The sequence below is a fragment of the Lepisma saccharinum genome, chromosome 4, assembly GCF_977018435.1.
Source record: "Lepisma saccharinum chromosome 4, izLepSacc3.1, whole genome shotgun sequence".
NCBI lineage: Eukaryota > Metazoa > Arthropoda > Insecta > Zygentoma > Lepismatidae > Lepisma > Lepisma saccharinum.
This window is the reverse complement of record NC_139232.1, coordinates 58,902,136-58,920,264: the sequence shown is the minus strand read 5'-3', so window position 1 is coordinate 58,920,264 and position 18,129 is coordinate 58,902,136.

Genomic DNA, 18,129 nt, shown 5'->3' with positions numbered 1-18,129 from the left:
AAAAATTCATTTCAAAGCAAAGAAACACATGCATAGACGATGTACTCACCACAATAAATTTCAAACTCTTGGTGTTGGTCGACCCCCTTCCACGATTTTCATTTTAACACTTATCTCTCTCGAGCTAAACGAAGCAATTTTCAATTGCTCAATAATACACCCGCACTTCACATCAACCGTTCCTAAATACGCGTTCATTCCGATAAATTCACAGCACAAAACACGAAGCAACAAACACTCACACTATCCCACGCGCTTTCCACAACTGCAAATGCAAGCATGCACACAAGATCACTTTGAAAATCTCTGAAACAACAGAAAGTGATACCAACCTATTTCCTTAATTTTATCCGTCACAAAGGAAAGATATATCAGTTTGGAGATAAAAATTACGCGGAGGAATCAATCATTTCAGCAGAACGAGTATGTACATTAATATTTAAGTAATAAAGTGTCATTCAATGGCGTGCCCGGGGCGAAGGGTGGGGGTGGATGGTAGACATAACCCCCTTTTGGCCCAGTATATCTAAGAGAAAACGTCAAAGGAAGGAAAAGATGACAAAATGGGGACCGTAAAAAGACCCTGGGAACAACACTTGCGTCATAATAATAGAACTTAAAACATATTCGGGCCTCCCCGATGGCGCAGTGGTAGTGTCGTCGCCTTGTAATTAAGGGGTTTCGGGTTCGATACCCGGTGGAGGCACAAGTGTTTCAGATCCCATTTTAAACTGTAGGTCCAGTCCCGATTAGCCTTACTGTGCATAAAGTGGACTTAAAACAACAAATCAATCAATCAATCATTAAAACATATTCTTGTGCTCATAATATGCAGAATGTATACGATTTACTTCTATGCCATGTACAAATATCAGTAGATAGTTCTTTCTCAGATAGCTTTATTTTTACCCCAAGTTTTATTCAAAAGCAGTCAATTTATTGATTGTAAAATTTGTGAAAGAGTTCACTTGAATTACTGCGTAAATAATTTGGCAGTTGCAAACACTGGTAGCGGTCAACACTTCTGGCGTAATTTAAGCTGGACCGACCAGGAAGCAGGGTGCAGGACCAAGGTCCGTCCAATCTTCCCTCCCTCCCTGAGAAAACTCTTCACGGGGGTGCAGAAATTCCACTGCCCCAACTCCCAATGTCAACTTTTTTTACGCGTTTTACATTTCGCGAAATCTAAAATAATTTGTAATATAATATGATATATATGGAATTTAGAACAGTGATAATAACTTCTTTTAGTTATTTTATGACTAACAATTATTATTATATTTGCGATCTTGTTTACGTGTTCATGAAGACAAATATTCGTTACTAGTTTTTGCTGGCAACGTACCCATAGATGAATCCTTCTGCTTTTGGTTGAACTCGGCTATTTTCGGGAATCACGCAAGCTCGGAAAGCACAGCTTTTTGTAGAAGCTTTGTGGACGGGTTCCACCAGAATTTCACGCTTCGCCATGTGACTCCTTCGGAGGCCTTATTTTCCCGCAGAACGGCTGCAAGCATTGAGGCTGGTGCTTGCTACAGAGCTGCTGGGGAAGTTTGCGGCCGCATTTTTTTCGCGAAATCGAGTGCGATGGAAACTAAATACGGTTAGAACATTAAGTTCATTAAATTATATTTGAATTATGCAAGCAGTGCTTGCATTGCTTGTACTATATCTTCGCCTCTGACAGTTACTGGTACTTTGAAAGTAACTGTGAGTTATTTTACAGTTACTGTGAAAGTAACTTACATTAATTTGTGTTAAAATTCCACACTATCAATGATCATGAAGACTTGCGTTTCTAGTTGCGTTTACTTATGTTTCTAGTACATTATGTCTTTATATATTTACATTACTACTGAAAATAAATGATGGAACACAGAGTCAGCTTTGCTTGAATAATTTTAATTAAGAAATCATTTGTATGCTGACCACGGTATTGTGAATGTGGTGTCATTGATTCCACTTGCACCTATTTCTTTCTCCTCCATTCCAAGTTCAACAAGATCCAAAGATGCACTCCTTCGACAATGACTTTTTCCATGCTCTACAACCACATTCCAAATGAACGCAGCAGTCCACCAACAACACTGCAGTTTTCACATGCAATTAGAAATGAATTGAAGTAAAGCGTGAAAGTTCTAAAGTTAGCATGCAACAAAGCATAGCTTCTTTGCCAGGTCAGCAATTCCAAGAAAATCCTTTTACGTAGTATCCAGAGAAGGTACATATATTTTCTTTATAGTTGGGAACAGAATTGTCAAATTTAGCTCTTCCGCTACTGTTACCGTTGTTAACGATAAAGTTATTTACTTTTAAAAGTCTCTAGTTACAGTTAGAATTCCTAAATAAAAAGTAACTGTTACTTGTATCCAGTTACTTCGAAACACTGGTTGTTTAACAGTCAATGCAAAAATAATAAGTGCTGATGAAATATGTTTCGTATTAACTGTATGATTTGACAGTTGTGAAGAAGTGGCTTTCTGAATTATAACTCTTAAACAGTTGTGTAGTAGCTTGTGTGTGCGACTCAAACTTCTTTGTAGGATTGCTTAGAAAGTCCACGTGAAAAGAGAAAATGCAGCAATAAAATTCTTGCATCCAATTGGTCCATCAACTTCCTACTAAAGTGGAACCACAAGCAAAGAAACCTGCTGAGACTTGCCAATCCTGTGCACCGCACTCCCACGAGGAGGGGGGGAGAGTGAACAATGCTTCCTTATGACCCGAGCTCAAGGAAAGAAGGGAAAGCTGCGCGGGGACTTCTCCTCCAAGGTTTTTTTTAACTTGTGGTCGCTGTATACTGGCCACAAAGAATTCTGTGTCTAGTGGACATTAACAATACAACTGGAAGGGCATGCATATGTACTTAGTAATAAGACAAATAATTTAGTGTGTTCGAAATGGTCAAAATATTCTTCTAAAATATGAACGGAACAATTTATAGTACATGAAATTTTGGCAATGCATAGAGTACAATAAAGTAAGTATTATTACTATCTTCATGGGTGTAACTTGCGATCTATCTTTGGGTTGAGAGAATCACAAAGTTTTCCATCCCATAAAAATAAATTCCAAGATTATTTGTTAAATACATTTGAAAAATAACAATTATTACTCTTTATTTGTTTGTTAATCAAGTGCCAGGAGGTTCACAAAATATATTTAACCTGTAAATTTTTATTAATCTATAAATGATTCCCTTTGCCCCCGCCAGGTTACGCCTATGTTTACCTTCATGCATAGTGAACAGAAATTTTGAATATTTTACCTTAAAACATATTGTACATAAGCATTTTAATAAGATTAACTTTTAATGTCATTTGATGCAAGTTTTTTTTTATCACCCTGTCTCTGAATCACCCATCCCGATTTTTCCATCAGGCATTAGTATACACTCTGAGCTACCTACATATAAAATTGGGTAAAATTGAAGGGGGGACATTGCATGAAATTTGCTCTTGAGGTTGTCATTTATTTTTCTAAAAAAACAAATTAATCTATACATAAATGCATGGTTATTGATACACTCATCTGAAACCTTATTTAAATGAAAGCTTACACTATTCTGAACAAAAGAAAACAAAACTTGAAATTTCTATGGGAAACCTGAGGGAAGATACTATCATTTATAACCTAATACGTGTCATTCAAAGTGGAGCCGCAAGTGGCGTACACGGAGATTTTAAAAAGTGCGTAACTTCTTAACCCCTTGACCAATCTAAAAGAAATTGTCATTTTTGTAATCAGCATTAAACGTTCTATAAGTATACCGAATTTCATCAAAATTGGGGGTGATGGGTGACATGACCTGGATGAGTTGACATTTTCTTTTAGCAAAATGTACATTGTAATGCGGAATGCAATACTAGCAACTAAATCCTTACTATCATTAGTTTTAGGCCTAGTAGACTACGTTAAACAGGTTGGAGTACTTTCAGAAGAAAACACTTTAAAACAACAGTGTACTAAGCACATGGACGTCCGCAGGATTTTTTCCAGGGAGGGGCAAGGATGGTATATTTTTCCAGGGGGGGCCAAGATGGCATATTTTCCCCAATAATAGTGTTCATCCCTCATAAAACATTGCTTAAATTTGAATTTATCATGTTCGTGCAATAATTAACACACATTATTGTGGCTGAAATTAAATTATATGTGTGAAATATGTAAATTTTGGTTGACTTTCGTTTTCCAGGGGGGGCCACGGCCCCCCTTGCCCCCCCTTCTGGACGCCCATGACTAAGCAGTTTCAATAATATTTCTTAATGTTTCAGATCATTTCCGATGCTGAAGACAAATTGAATGGTGACATTGAGTATAAAGTGAATTCAATGCTAGGAAAGAAAATTGATGTATTACTGGAAATTCTCCAGCGAAACAAAAATTTCAAGACCAGTGATTTGAATGAGGCAATGGATGAATGCAGCTGTGAAGATGAAGTTCAAGGTATGAAAATAATATAACTTGCTGTGTTATGTAATAGTGAGTGTAATATATATATATAGTGAGGAATGTAGTTGGAACTCTCACCACATATGCATTTTTGAGTTTGTGTACCTCAGTGAAAGAAGGGAAAGCTGCGCGGGGACTTCTCGTCCAAGGTTTTTTTTTTTTTTTTCCTTGTGGTCACTGAATACTGGCCACAAAGAATTCTGTGTCTAGTGGACATTAACAACACAACTGGATGGGCATGCATATGTACTTAGTAATAAGTCAAATAATTTAGTGTGTTCGAAATGGTCAAAATATTCTTCTAAAATGTGAACGGAACAATTTATAGTACATGAAATTTTGGCAATGCATAGAGTACAATAAAGTAAGTATTGTTACTATCTTCATGGGCGTAACTTGGGAACTATCTTTGGGTTGAGAGAATCACAAAGTTTTCCATCCCATAAAAATAAATTCCAAGATTATTTGTTAAATACATTTGAAAAATAACAATTATTACTCTTTATTTGTTTGTTAATCAAGTGCCAGGAGGTTCACAAAATATATTTAACCTGTAAATTTTTATTAATCTATAAATGATTCCCTTTGCCCCCGCCAGGTTACGCCTATGCTTACCTTCACGCATAGTGAACAGAAATTTTGAATATTTTACCTTAAAACATATTGTACATAAGCATTTTAATAAGATTAACTTTTAATGTCATTTGATGCAAGTTTTTTTTTATCACCCTGTTTCTGAATCACCCATCCCGATTTTTCCATCAGGCATTAGTATACACTCTGAGCTACCTACATATAAAATTGGGTAAAATTGAAGGGGGGACATTGCATGAAATTTGCTCTTGAGGTTGTCATTTATTTTTCTAAAAAAAACAAATTAATCTATACATAAATGCATGGTTATTGATACACTCATCTGAAACCTTATTTAAATGAAAGCTTACACTATTCTGAACAAAAGAAAACAAAACTTGAAGTTTCTATGGGAAACCTGAGGGAAGATACTATCATTTATAACCTAATACGTGTCATTCAAAGTAGAGCCGCAAGTGGCGTACACGGAGATTTTAAAAAGTGCGTAACTTCTTAACCCCTTGACCAATCTAAAAGAAATTGTCATTTTTTGTAATCAGCATTAAACGTTCTATAAGTATACCGAATTTCATGAAAATTGGGGGTGGTGGGTGACATGACCTGGATGAGTTGACATTTTCTTTTAGCAAAATGTACATTGTGATGCGGAATGCAATACTAGCAACTAAATCCTTACTGTCATTAGTTTTAGGCCTAGTAGACTACGTTAAACAGGTTGGGGTACTTTCAGAAAAAAATACTTTAAAAACAACAGTGTACTAAGCAGTTTCAATAATATTTCTTAATGTTTCAGATCATTTCCGATGCTGAAGACAAATTGAATGGTGACCTTGAGTATAAAGTGAATTCAATGCTAGGAAAGAAAATTGATGTATTACTGGAAATTCTCCAGCAAAACAAAAATTTCAAGACCAGTGATTTGAATGAGGCAATGGATGAATGCAGCTGTGAAGATGAAGTTCAAGGTATGAAAATAATATAACTTGCTGTGTTATGTAATATTGAGTGTAATATATATATGTATTATGTAGTTGGAACTCTCACCACATATGCATTTTTGAGTGTGTACCTCTTGATAAGAAAATACCTATTTCAAAACTCATGGACAGTATTTTAAACAATACTTTCAAAAATTTGAAAGTTAACGGCCCCATCTCTGAAATTATATCCTAACTCTGTTAGTATATTTGAAGATTCAATATTGTATGGTATCTGTGCATTTTCATTGCCTTTTTAAACTGTTCTGAATGCTGTATTTTTGCATCATTACAATTATATGTGATTATTTGGTCAAAATTTTGTTTCTTCAAATTTGTTTAAAGTTCACCTTTTGATCTGGTTGTTTCATTGGGACTAAACCTGTAATTTAAGAGTGGGATCTTAACCACTGCAGTGTTCCTCCGCCAGGAATCAAACATGAGTGTTTTCAGTTTTTTATGCATTAGACACTATTTATATATACTAGGGTGAATCAAATATAAACGGGAATTTATTTTTCATAATTTATTGAAACCAAATACAAAACAATGTAATTACTTTTCTGCATAGCTCCCTTGAACTTTTGCCAGCAGATAGGGAGTTTGGCAATCCCTTTGTCCCAGAAGGTTCTCGGTCGTGTATGCAGCCAGTTGCACACGAACTCTTCTACTTCTGCATCATCCTGAAAACGCTTACCTCAGAGTGCTTCTTTCAGGGGTCCAAACAAGTGATAATCACAAGTGGATAAGTCTGGACTGTATGGAGGATGTTCAAGTGGTGTCCAATGAATTTCGTCTAGTTTGTCATGTGTTGCACCAGCTGTGTGAGGTCTGGCGTTGTCATGAAGCAGCAGAACCCTTCTGATGGGTGTACCACGTCGGTTGGTCCGATAAGCAGCCTTAACACTTTCCAGGAGTTGACAATAGTAAGCAGCATTTACTGTTCTTCTTTCATGAAGATAATATCAATAAAAATGACACCTGAAATCCAAAAAAACTGTGGCAAGAATCATCCCAGCTGATGCGTGGCTTTTGGCCTTCACTGGCCCAGCCTCTTCTTTTTTCAGCCACTCCTTGCTGGCCTGTTTTGGCTCTGATGTGTAGTGGTGGACCCAAGTTTCATCACAGGTGACAAGACGGTGCAAAAATTCATCCCCTTCTCTCTCATAACGAACCAGGAGCCTTTGAGAGATTTCCAGTCGAACCTTTTTCTGCTCCTCAGTGAGGAGGAGTGGGACCCACCTCGAAGCGATTTTTCTGTAGCCCAAGTTCTCATGAATGATCGTGTGAGCACTACCATAACTTATGCCCACTGCAGATGAAATTTCACTGACTGGCCAAGCGACGGTCACCTTCAATCAAGTCCTGAACAGCCTGAATGTTTTCTTGAGTGATCCTTTTCCTTGGCTGCAGTTGATGTCTTTCATTTTCCACAGTTTCCCGTCCTCCCAAAAACATGTTGTGCCATTCATACACACGGGTCTTTGAAAGGGTGGACTCACTAAACTGTGCTCGAATTCTGGTCAAAATTTCACTTGGTTTTACCCCTTAGTTTGTAAGAAATTTGATAATGATGTGTTGCGCAATGGACGGGTGTACCTCCTGCTCACTCATCATGCTACTGATTGATGTTAAAAGTTGACAAGGACTCCAGGGAAGGAACAGACTCCAGATACACCCACTATCATCACCTCAAGGCCACAGGACTCCACCACACTTTCCCTGCAAGTAAGAAATAAATTCCCGTTTATATTTGATTCACCCACGTAAACATATTTATGGGTTACTAGCGATTCCTTCCATTCATGCACCATGGCCATGTGGTCTAAGGCATCAGGCTTTGGGCTTGGGCTATGGGATGTGTGCTGTTTCGAGTCTCCTGGGGGAAGTGTACCAACTTTTCTCTAGAGATTTTGACCACACACCATCGTGATGAAATTGGGGAGCTAAGAATTAGTAGTATAACTTGGTCGAAGAGGGGTTGGGGGAGGAGTCCTCATGCTAACCACATGTTATGTCACACCTGGTTGGATGATCTTCCATCTCTGGTGTGAACAAGGCTGGCAATCAATAGGTAGGCCCTGGTTCTCAAGGGCTGTTCCACCAGAGGTTATATTTTTAGTGATTCCTTCTCTTACTTTTAATACCATGATCATGTGCAATAAGTTATTAACACCTTTGAAGGTGAAATTATTTTCATTATTCTACATACTGCATAGTGCCAGCTTCCGTGACAGAGTGGTTAGCACATTGCGTTAAGACGGCAAGGGTCCTGGGTTTGAATCCCGAGCTGGGTGCAGGTGTTTGTGAGTGTCCATTCATCAATTTCATCTATCACTCACAGTGGCATGTGGCAACCATTTAGATAGCTGAAGCACTGAATAAATAATTTTTAAATAAACAATAGTACATCAAGGGGCAGGTTTAGATTGATAAAAACACCACACGCCACTGTTTTGCGGTATTTTAGTCTTCCACGGGCTCCGCAAAAATGCCTCTAATTATTCTGGGAATTATGCAAAATTTGAATTGCATACCGAAGCAGTGCTTCGGTAGCTTACATTGTATGCACGCTACTGATCACTCATCTCCATCTTTGCGACTAGCCAAATATGGCAGAAAAGCGAAGTAAAATAACCAAATCAATCAAACAACCTACTACAAAGTATAATATATTGTCTACATGTGAGAACTATTTATTTTAGAATAATATTCTTTGTTCAAGATTGTGTCACTATTCTACCATACACATTTTTTTTTTCTGAACGAAGATTGGTGTGACTTATATCCACTTCCTTCATTTCTACCTGATTTTTCTAGACAAAAGAACGTATCTACTGATAATTGAATAATTGGCAGATTTTGGAAGAGAAAAATGCAAAAATGAGCCAATAGTTGCTTTATTTGCTTCATATTCATATCCAGGAAGACATGGGACTGAGTTAAGATATTCAGCTTGAAATTTATTAAAGCTTAATTGTTATTATTATTATTCCTGATATGACTGGAAATATTTAGCACTGGTAATTAAAATATTTCGATTGTGGATGTAAGAGAACTAAAATTAATATACACAGTATTATGATAATACAATATATTGGTTTTAAAATGATGAAAATTAAAGGCCTCTGAAATTATATCCCGAAACTGTTATTGCCATTAGTATATTTGAATATGAAATATTGTTCAGTGTCTGATTTAAATTTTTCGCTTATTTCAGAAGTCAAAACATCATGCATAGTGAAGAATCTCCCTATGATATTTACAGAAGATGTTGATTTCTTTTTCACAGAAAAAGAAGTAAGTGACACTTTTTAATTACATACATTTATTTTAAAATCAATTTAAAATAGCATGATCAAGGCAAAGAATGATTTACACTTATTACTTTTATTCCTTTCTTTAAAGCAGCCTACCTCAAATATTCATTTTTGAAATACATTTTAAATCCATATTGTGTGCTTTTTCTATTAATTTTAACTCATATTGTTGAGCTATTTTTCCTTATCATTATGAAAGATCATGCAAATACATATTATTCTATGTATGATCACAAAACCTGAAGTCTATTACTTGAAAATTGTATGTTTTGAGTAATTTGAGAATGAATGTTTTCTCTTGTAAGTTTACTGTGTTTCTGTTATGTCCTAATATTTATGACATGAACATTAATAACATGTTAAAATTGGAACTTCATAAGTAAGTATATTCAAACTTATAACAAGGTGGATTACATTTAAAACTTTAAATCACACATCAGGACACATAAACAAGGTGCATAATCGTTACTATGCACAGACTATTACATTGTCCATAGCTGCCAGTTTACCATGTACAATAATGTATTTTATAGTATATATCAATCTTCTCCCCTTCCATAGAAGACAAACTTATGAGGGGTAAAATACTCTTTGCCTTTTTACTCTTTGAGATTTCTTTCTTCCCATCGAACTATGGACAAAGATTACTTCCTCCCTTCGAAGACTAACTGTGAGCATTTTGTTCTTCACTCTTGATATGATAAACTACCGATTACAGAAATTTAAAACTTAAAATCATACATCAGGACACACAAACAATGTGCATAATCGTTACTATGCACAGACTAATGCACAGACTATTACATTGGCCATAGCTGCCAGTTTACAATGTACAATAATGTATTTTGTAGCATATATCAGTTTCTTTTCTTCTTCTACATTAGGTCATCAATTCCTTTCCATATGTGAGATTACAGGATGAAAAATATGATCTGATGATTGAGGGGGAGAGAATTCTTGAAGAAAGTAATGCAAAGAGTGCAATGATTGTTTTATTTGCATCTTACTATGCATTCAATTACAATTATCCCAGTGCCCTAAAAAAAAACTTACACTTTCATGGAAGCTGTTGCTGCCCACAAAACAAAATTACCAAGTTCTGTGCTCAAGATTGTTAATGAAGTAATGTAGTCTTCCTATTGTAAATAAAACTTTAGATGCTGACAATGTGTTTCTTCTGCTACATAACCTTTGAAGAAAATAAGCTATGTAACAAAATGCATTTATGTGTATGTTTCTGAGACCACTTAGTCACTGTCCTTCATGGTACGTACCTCTAATCCATGTTTTACATGCCAAAGGGCACTGTAAAATAATAATAATAATAGTTGCTGTAACTTACGGCCTGTAAGTCACTGAAAACAATATTTTTTGTTACAAAATATCGCTACAATTTCACCATTAGAATTACATTTATTCTTTCCAGAAATCTCAAGGGGGGGGGGTGCACTCCCTGCCTTCCTCCCTCTGCAGGTGCCCTTGATTATATGATACTTGTTACTTTTTGAATCTGTTCTATTACTGTCTTCTAATGAATATGAGCTTTACAGGAAGCAATATTTCAAAAGAATCAAGGTATATTTTGTTTTAAATAAAGTTCTGAAATAAGAAAAAATGTCATGTCACCAAATCTGATATTTTCTGCATCATATTAACATGGTGTGGAGAATGCAGATAAATTACTATTACAGAAAATGTAAGTGTTATTTTACAGGTAAGTACTTCTTGGAATTTCTAATGAATGCCATTTCTCTCTGATTATTGACTCCAGCCATTTTGCTGTCAGGAAAGGGTGCAACTCCACTGTTAGTAGCATAATATTTCCACAGCTTTGTTCATATTTGGTTTACATATATGCTTTGAAATTTTCTTATTTATGAATAAATGTTATTGTCCTAAAGGTCAGTTATGGAACTTAGAGAACGAACTTATCATTTTACAGTTCACAAGTGAGTTCTATTACCAGTGAGCAAGCTACATTTATTTTCATGTTAAACTTGTCCCGATTAGGGAAAAGTGGTAGAAATGCAACATCGAAGAAACTAAATGCTGTTAAACAGCAGATGTGCTTAAACTTAAGTTTTGTACAGAAGTAGAACTAAAAAATAACAACTATTAAGACAGTAAGTGGCATAGTTGAGGTGTCTAATTTCCATGTTAAACACATGTTATTTTCTGGAACTGTTATGAATCTTAATTGCAAAGGCCCACATAACTTTAGGATCTGAGTGTATTTGAATGAAATGTTTGATATTTGTTTAACCTCCAGTTCAATAACCTTCTGTTATTATCCTCAACATGTTTGCAGTATTTTAGAAGGTATTATATCTTTGAAAGTGTTACAAAAGGTTTGCGTTTCTTACTGTAAAAATAGTACTCACATGCATAAATCTCTTTTTCAACGGTAAGTTTAAAAAGTTGCACATTGTGAACCTATAGAGTGAAACAAAAATGTTTCTCTACTCTACCAAAGTGTAGTACCCTTAAAGTAGAAAGTAAAAGCAATCCTTCAAGGGAATGCTTTTATAAAAATAAAGAAATAAAAAAAACTTAGGCAATGTATCATCTATTGCATTACATAGTGCTCAAGGCACAAGATAAATGCTCATTGATAATTGTTTCCAGAAAACAAATACATCAATCAATTCTTTTTCTAGTAAAATAGACACTGAAAAGAATAAATTCACTCCCTAAGCTAGGGTGAGGAAACTTGCCCTCCATGGTAGGGCGAGGATGCTCGCTCCTCTATCTCTGAAGGGAGGAGAAACACCCCAAGGTAGGGCAAGCACACTCACCCCTCTATCCCCAAGGAGGAAAAACATTCACCCTATGAGAGGAAGACCACACACTATACTAGGGTGAGAAAAACATTCACCCTGTGGGAGGAAGAACACACTCTATACTAGGGTGAGAAAAACTCACCCTGTGGGAGGAAGAACACACACTATACTAGGGTGAGAAAAACTCACCCTGTGGGATGAAGAACACACTCTTACTAGGGTGAGAAAAACTCACCCTGTGGGATGAAGAACACACTCTTACTATGGTGAGAAAAACACCCCAATATGGGGTGTGGAAACTTACCTTCTGGGGACGTCTATTTGTGACAAGCCAAACTCACCCCAAAATATGAGTTTCCACACTTTCTTTTTCAGTGTACATAAATAATGATTAAAATGAAAGATACAAGACATTACATTGTTAAGGGTTTACCTTGACAGCATTGTAAGTTCAGATGCTTACTTAAAGAAAAACAATAACAAATTAGAACAACCACTGCAGCAACAACAATCAATCATCATACTGCTTTCATATATCATCATATGAGTTCTCGAGTTGAAAATCAGATCCTTCATCTTCCTGCTGTTACTGGTTATTGCATGTTTATAACTTGCCTTTGTATGAGCACTTGAGTCCATTGGACAGGCAAGTTAAGTTTGCAGGAACGCACTCAATTGCATGCTAACAGTTCCAAAACCACATCAGGTGCAGGTGGGGAATGCATCAACTGAATGACAAGGTTTTCATCTCCACCATTTGTCCATCCATATTTTGTAGGGCTTGGCTCCGTAGGGTGGCCGCGGTGGCTCAGTCGGTAACGCGTCTGACTACCATGCTCAAGGTCCCGGGTTCGATCCCCGGCCGGTTCAAATCCGGGAACTTTTCTAAGGTTGGAAGCGGCCCCGGCGCCCACCCAGCGTCGAATAACATTGGGTACCTGGGGGAAACCCTGGGGGGTAAAGGCGGTCAGGGACGTGATGCTGATCACATCACCCCCACTCATGACCGGATCAAGAAAGTGTGGGGCGTTACCCCCACACCCCCTATACGCCTTCATGGCGTGGTGCTATGCACAGGGGAGCACTTTACCTTTTTTTTTTTTTGGCTCCGTAGGGTTTGCCTGCAGACCACACTTCCATATTGGCTCATAGAACATGCATGAAATGACAGTATGTGCATGGTGGCAGGTGGCTGGATTCAACCTCTTCCCTGTTGGTGCAGAATAGCTGATAGCACCGCCAGTGTAGGAAACAGCAACAAACATGCAGGAGGTAAACTGCCCAATCTTCTGAAAGACTTCATCACTGACCTCCCATAACTAGCAAAATTTGACTAAAGATTTCCTAGTAGCTATGAGCTTCCCAAAACCGGCAAAGGCACTGACAGTGTCACAGTCTTTAAAAGAATTTAAGCCAATTAGACTGAAGCACATGATGTGCCCGATTGAATTTGCTAGCTTGTTGATGTCAACAAAATGTGTTCGATTCTAGTCCCACACATCTAGTAAATGGGACAGGGAATCTTTTTTTGCAACCCCAGACAAAGAACCATGATATTGGTATCTTGAGCTGCAATCACGTTTGTCTATGGTCCAGAATTTACAGCATGTAGGAACAGTCTAGCGTCAGCTCCTCTTGAGTGGACCGCAAATCTTCCACTTCTTCCCACTCACTCTCTGCTATCTTGTAGCAGGATTCCTTGCAGGTCACGTACAGAACCTGCTGGTGGTACACCTATACAGATGGTGTTCAGCATCTTTCTGCATCACAGGGATTTCCATTCTTCTACTAGGATCTTAATAAGGCTGATCTTATTGAGAGAACTACTCAATATTTTTTTTCCACTGCTGGATGTAGTGTCCTCCTGTATTACTGCTATACTTTTACATCGTGGCTCAAGCCCTTTTCAATCTTTCAGCACCTTTGATTGAACGCTGACGCTAGACATCAAAGACATCTATCCTGTTGAAAGCCAACACTGCCAGCTGGGCGAAGGTTTTGTTTTTTCCCACCATTTTTTGCACAAGGTTCTTCTCATCAGTGATGGAGATTGAAGATGCTGGAAAAGATTCAACTAAGGCAACATTCTCTTCAAGCTCTCTGGCAAATGCTGCCTTGTTTGTTTTGCTAAGTGAACCACCAACACTTGACAGAGGTCATGGTATGAGTCCAGTGGATGGTAGAGGGCCTCTTTCATGTTCAGTTACTAGCATTATGTGACTAAAGGTCTGCCATTACAACCACTTCTTGTGCTTTTGATCTTTGTTTTTTGTTTTTTTTGTTTTTTGTGCAGACACTGGAGAAGGTCTTAACGTTTTGTTTGGCCATGTCATCATAAAATTTTACTGAAGGTGGATCTTCACCTAACTACCTTCATTTAAATGTCTGGTAGGCTTCCTCTCAGACCTCAAGAGTCCTCAGATGATCCTTCGCTACATTCGGTGGAGCCATGCTGCCAGTGGACAGACAAACCAAGTTATCTTCATCAGGAGACACGGGATTCGGCCAACTGTTTTCCATGAGATCAATGAGGGACTTCACATCTGCTTCGCCTTTGTTGATTCTTGGACTTTCTAGATCTTGATGGGACAATTTGAACCTGTTTTGACCTATTTTGTGTCTCAGCTGCTTCAGATACATGCTTTTGTACTCAGGTGGAAAGTAGTACTTGTTCACTGCATCTTCCTTCAAACTAAATCCCTTTGTCCCTCCTGGTGTTTGGGTATCTTTGTTCATACTTTCTTCAATTGTTTGGTCAACAGGAATTCGGCCAAAAGTGTTGGTGGAGCTGAGTTGAACTGAAAAGCCTCGCATTGATTCAGAGTGCACAGCTCGGATCAGCCTTGCAAGATCTCCCATCACATCTAAGTAGGACATTCAGAAGGATGATAGGTTCTTCTTCCCATTTACGAGAAACTGCACTCCTTATCTTCACACCAGCATGCATTTTCTGAAACTATATCAAAACTATCCTTGTGTTCTGTCGCTTGGTGTACTTTTCTGTCAAAAGATGCACTCTGCATCACAAGCTCAGGAACCACATGGATATTGTTTTTTTGTTGACTCTTTATCAGGCGGCTGATCACTGAAACTGGACTACTCTTTTGCAAGGATTGGCCAGATAAGTTTGTCCATGGTAAAAATACTACGACACTTTCGATGGTACTGGATTGCTGGGATGTGATCATTTCCTGTTACTCTGCTATGGAGCATAGGGCCTCAATGAAGCCATCCAGCCATCTTCCTTATCTCGTTTCAGGTCTTTCCTGCTTCCCATATTTCTTGCTCTATTGTCCTTCTTCAACTCATTCTTGGCCTTCCCCTTCTACGTTGTCCTTGTGGGTTCCAGCTCAATGCTTGTCTTTCTATTGCCGATGGATCTTTCCTCAATGTGTGGCCAATCCACTTCCACTTCCACTTTCTTCCTTTCATCTGTATTGCCACGGGTTCCTCTTGTGTACGTTTCCATAGATCTTCATTTGAGATAATATCTGGCCAATATATTCGTAGAAGTTTCCTCAGGCATCTGTTTATTATGAATGTCTGTAGGTCTTTAGTAATTTTCTTTGTTACTTTCCAAGTTTCACATCCATAAAGGAGAACTGACTTCACATTAATTCTAAAAATTTGCAGCTTAGTTCTTATTGAAATTTCTCTGGCTTTCCAAACTTTATATAGCTGAATAAATGCCACATTTGCTTTCCTAATTCTCGATCTAACATCATCTTCTGTTCCCACTGTATTTGTCACCAAACTCCCCAGATATGTAAACTCCTTAACGTCTTCAATATTTTCCTCATTCAAGTTTAAATTTTCCATCTTTTTTACATTTGTTCTTAATGATTTCATTTGTACTATTTATCTTTAAACCAACTCTCTTCCCTTCTATATCCAAATCTCCTAATTTCTTTTCTATATTATGGTATGTGCGAGATAGCAGGCAAATATCATCTGCAAAGTCGAAGTCTTCTAGGTGTTGGGTGAGACTCCAATTTATACCTCTCCTTTTTCCTTCTGTTACCCTCTTCATTACTTTATCAATTACCATCAGAAATATTGTTGGTCATAAAATACACCTTTGCCTTACTTCTGAAATAACTGGTATTGGATCCGTAAGTATTCCCTCATGCACAACTTGGCATGTGGAATCATCATCAGGAGTTTTTAATAGGATCAATCATATATGCTGGAATGCCATATTCCTTTACAATTGTCCACATTTTCATTCTATTTACAGTCAAATGCTTCCTGGAAATCCACAAATATAAGGCACAGATTAGAGAAGTATTTCATACTCTGTTCTACAGGGTGTACCAAAAGTCCGATTACCCCCCCCCCCCCCTCTGAATTGTAGACAAACCTGCAAAATGTTATTTTAACAGCATGCGTATGATGAGAGGATGGTATACCATTAAATCAGACCAATGACTACCATTTACTCCAGAGGATCTGTGTGCACAACGCCATTTTCATGGCACAGTATTATTCGCCTCCAGGTTCGATGTGAAATCCTCTGTAACATGGCTGGCGTGAGGGAAGCAAACGCACTGCGAACAGCTTCTTGAAGTTCCCCAGTTGTCTGATAACGATTATGTTTGATGTGTCCCCATAGCGCAATATCACAAGATGTCAGATTTGGACTTTGGGGTGGCCATTTTAGAGGTGCTGGTAAATTTGGCGATCCTCGTCCAATCCATTTGTCTCTGAACACATCATTGAGGTATTCTCTTAAAATGGCCACCTGAAATCCAGATCTGACATCTTATGTTATGGAGGATTTCACATCGCACCTGGAGGCGAATAATACTGTGCCATGAAAATGGCGGTGTGCACACAGATCCTCTGGAGTAAATGGTGGACATTGGTCTGATTTAATGGTATATCATCCTCTCATCATATGCATGCTGTTAAAATAACATTTTGCAGGTTTGTGTACAATTCAAAGAGGGGGGGGGGGGTAATGGGACTTTTGGTACACCCTGTATAATAATATGCAGTGTATTTATCTGATCTATACAGGAACGGTTGCTTCGAAAGCCTGCTTGTTCTCTCCGGATCTTTTTCTCAACACATCCTTTAATTTGGTTTAAAATAATTCTACTTAGAACTTTGCTAGGAACTGAAAGTATTGTTATGCCTCTCCAGTTATTGCAGTTAGTAATATCTCCCCTTTTTAGGTATTTTTACTAGTAAACCTCTTTTCCAATCTTCTGGTATTGATTTTGTTTTCCATATTTTTGCAAAAAGTGGTTGTAATATTTCTATTGTTCCTTGAGAATTTCTGGTGGAATGTTATCAATTCCAGGTGCTTTACCACTCTTTTGTTCTTTCAATGCTTTTTTAATTTCTTCTTTTGTTGGTTCTTTAGTAGTTATTTCATCATCTATTTCATATTCTGACATTTCTTCCGGTATTTCAAGCAAATCTTCTATCCCTTCTATGGCTTGGTTTAATACTTCTGAAAAATGCTCTTCCCATCTATTGAGCTGATTTTCCTTATTCGTAAGGAGTACTCCATCTTTATTTCTCACTGGGCAATTCCGTATGGTTTTCTTTTGAGACAAGATCTTTGAAATTTGGTATACTTCCATCATATTTCCCTCATTTACTTACTCCTTTTTCTGCCTTCCTGGCTGACTCGCTAGTCCATTTTCTATGGTCAGCTCGTGCACTATATTTCACTTCATGATCTTCTTTTCTTATATTATTCTTGTAATTCTGCTTTCTTTTCCTAGTTGTACACATATTCATCTTCTGCTTAATGTCTTTCCTTTCTTCTATTTTTCTCCAAGTTTCCTCTAACATCCAGTTCTTTTTCTCAGGGTTTCTATATCCCAAAACCTCTTTTGATACCATTGTAAATGCATTTTTCATCTTTTCCCAGTGCTGTTCCACCTCATCACCATCCAGCTCCCCTAGTTCTTAATATTTGTTTTGAAGTTGCAACTTGAAGTCCTGTTTTACACTATTGTTCTGTAGTTTTCCAATGTCAAACTTTGTGCTTTC